The sequence below is a fragment of the Atta cephalotes genome (assembly GCF_000143395.1).
Source record: "Atta cephalotes unplaced genomic scaffold scaffold00004, whole genome shotgun sequence".
Classification (NCBI taxonomy): Eukaryota; Metazoa; Arthropoda; class Insecta; order Hymenoptera; family Formicidae; genus Atta; species Atta cephalotes.
In genome coordinates, this window is record NW_012130068.1 from 71487 (window position 1) to 75093 (window position 3607).

Consider the following 3607-nt stretch of genomic DNA (forward strand, 5'->3'; position numbering starts at 1 on the left):
ACTACACACACACACACACACACACACACACACACACACACACACACACACACTTGTGAATATACACATATATGTACTCGTGCATTCGCATATATTTTCAACACTGTGTACTGTAAGTGTGAAAGTGTAACAATAGATAAATATATTTATTTACTCACAACGGCAAGATATTTGTGCAATCGATTTTTTATGTCATTTCCCTTATTTGGAAATTTTAGCTAGTAATAAGTAATAATACTTTTATCAGTTTTTATTCGCACGTTATAATTTTCCATATAGCGTGCTTGACGTATTTGAGACATGTTTTGAAAAATATGAAACAGCAAATAGGTACATGTTCCATACATCTCGAGACTATGTGTCTACATTATATTACTTTACACATTGTAATAAAGGAAGAATAATTAATTTAAATTATTAAAACAATCAATGTATTTGTAACTTGTGTGTTGATTATATGTATAAATATATAATTTGATGTTGAAAAATTTTGCAATAAATGATACCATATATTAATATTAAACTTTTAATGTCTTTATTATTCTTATAAATTGATACTAAAATTATGTTGATCATATACATATATTTGTGAACTGCTTTAAAGAATAAATGCAATATTATGTATTTCTGAATAATTAAAAATTTGTTTGTATATTATTTAAGCAGTAAAATTAGTTCCTCCTATTCTGTACATGCTAATCAATTGCATAATAAAATATGTATAAGATTGATTAAAAGAAAAAACAGAATTATTCGAATATGAATATTTAATAAGAAAAATCGAATTTCTATAAGTATAATCGAATCGAATATCGATTAATTGATGCTCGTTAAGTCGATTGCTATGGCTACGTTTAGCGGACTCAACTATTGAATTCGCTGAACGCAGCCATTGACTCAGTTTTATTGCGATTGGTCTATTATTAATCGGCCAATAACTAATGAATATCTTATGTAAATCATTGAGCGCGTTCAAGTTAACAAAGCGGCTAGCCTACTTGCCTAGCAAATGAGCATAATTGGTTATTATACTTATAGATCCAACCAAACATATTCAATCGCTCGGTAAGCATGCCTAGTCGCTCTGCCATCTTGAACTCGCCTAATATGGAGACATTGTGCTGGATACTTATTAGTCCAGCAGTCTTACGTTATGCTTATGTTCTGTTATGCATTTCATGTGTGACAGGCTTAAAGAGCCTTCACACATCAAATTCATAATAACAGAGAATAAGCATAACATAAGGCCGGATTCATATCTTGACGGAAAAACGGAAAGCGAAAAAGCGGAAGCCTATTAGAACTTACGAAAAGACAGAAGCAAACAAGCGAAATGTACCACCTACTACTACTGCGAATTCCGGCTTAAGGGCCATTCCACACAAACTTGCATAGTTACATAACCATATATATATAAAGAAAATTATTCAATTACATTTCTGTCATAAAGACAAATGTAAAATACGATTGAATGATTTTCTTTATGCATATATTTAGCGGCTACGCAAGTTTATGTGGCCCTATATATAAAGCAAATTACCCAATCACATTTTATGTGCATCTTTGTAGGAGAAATGCGATTGGATAATTTTCTTTATGCATACGTTTATGCGATTATACAAGTTGTGGATATACCCTATATAAAACTGCTGGATCAACGAACATCTAACATAATGTCTCCATATTTATTTACATAAGATATTCATTGGTTTAGTAGCTTTATATTATGCTTATGCTCTTTATATGTTATACGGCTATGCAAGTTTTGTGGATATACAAGTACGTAAATATGAAACCGGAATTTTTTTATAGAAAATACACGTTTATTGCATGAAAATGATAAAAAATATTTTATTCGAAGTATTGCCCATCGGTAGCTATATATTTTTTCCACCTGTTTGACAATTTGTGGATGCCACGCCAAAAAAATTGTTGCTCTTTTGAGCCAAACCAGTCATCTAGCCATTTTCATACATCTTCGTAAGAAGTGAAGCACTGCTGAGCAAGTGCGTATCCCATCGATGTAAATAAGTGGTAATCGGACGGAGCCAAGTCTGGTGAGTAAGCCGCATACGAAAGTATTTCTCAACCAAATGCCTCAATCGTTTCCTTGACCAGTTTTGCTGTGTGTGATAATGCAGTATCATGAAGCAAAATCACTTTACGTTGCCTTTTTTGATATTCCGGTCACACAAAGCTTGATTCAAATTGATTATTTGTTGTCGGTAGCATTCAGTATTAACGGTTTCGCCAAGTTTTAGCAGCTCATAATAGATCACATCTTTCTGATCCCATCAAAGAGCATTGTCTTCCGTCCATAGCGATTTGGCCTTGCAGTCGATGTCGATGGTTCGCCTGGAATTACCCATAATCGTTTACGCTTAGGATTCTCAAAATATATCCACTTTTCATCGCCAGTCACAATTCGATGGAGAAATGACTTTCTTTTGTACCTGGCGAGCAGCATTTCGCAAGTGGTTTTTTGATTTTCCTGCTGTCTTTCATTCAGTTCATGAACCCATTTTCCTAACTTCTGGATCTTTCTCTGGATCTTTCCCTGGATGGATTTCAAACGTATGGAGACAGCTTCTTGTGTCACAATTGATCCGCAAGTTGTTGTTGAATTTGAGTGTCATCCATTACAATTCGCTGTCTTTAAACTTTTTCGGTGGTTTTCCACGTTCTTCGTTTCTCATGTCAAAATCACACTTTTGAATTTTTTAAACCACTCAAAGCACTGTGATTTACCAAGAGCATGCTCACCGTAAGTTTCGACAAGTATTCGATGCGATTCTGCAGCAGTTTTTTTCAAATGATAACAGAAAAGCAATGCTGTCCGCAAATCGTAATTTCCAGGCACAAAATTCGACATGTTCAACGCTATTACAAATTATACTGTTGTATGAAACTTGTATTGTTGTGAGTTGAAAATCTTTGTCAGATGTCAGAACAAGGAAATGGCGCCAATGGCGCCGTCTGACAACTACATTGACAGCTATGGCCATCTATTGGTAAATTCCGGTTTCATATTTACATACCTGGTACTCTAAAATGGGGAGCACCTCAGTCAGAAATAATTTCTCGAAAAGATATCGAAAATAAAAGTTGAAAGTTTTCGAAATTTCTATTGATTTCGATGGATTTTTGGCTCCAATTAATTTTCGAGTTGGAAATAAAATTGAATTGATCTAGTCAGCATAAAAATATATTACTAGTGTCACTAATGCATTAAATAAATTCGACAAGTAGTGTCACTAATAGAATAATAGTGATGGAGAAAATTTCATTAAAGTTTCATTGAAATTTTATTGTGAAAATAAGTATTATTGATTAGCATCATATGTCAGAGGATATACGACAAAATTATAATAAAAAAAAATTTATTTTATGAATTCGAGAACTAATTTTATGATACATCCCCATGCGCGATCACCCATCCAACCTCCACTTATCATACTTCATTTCTGTGATCGTATGGGAAGACTCCTTCGAAGAATTATGAACACCTATAATGTTAATGGATGTATAGTTGTAACATATCTATTCAAAGATGTTGTGAAAGAGGCGAACACAAAAAAAATATAATTAATGTTAAATATAGTAGTAA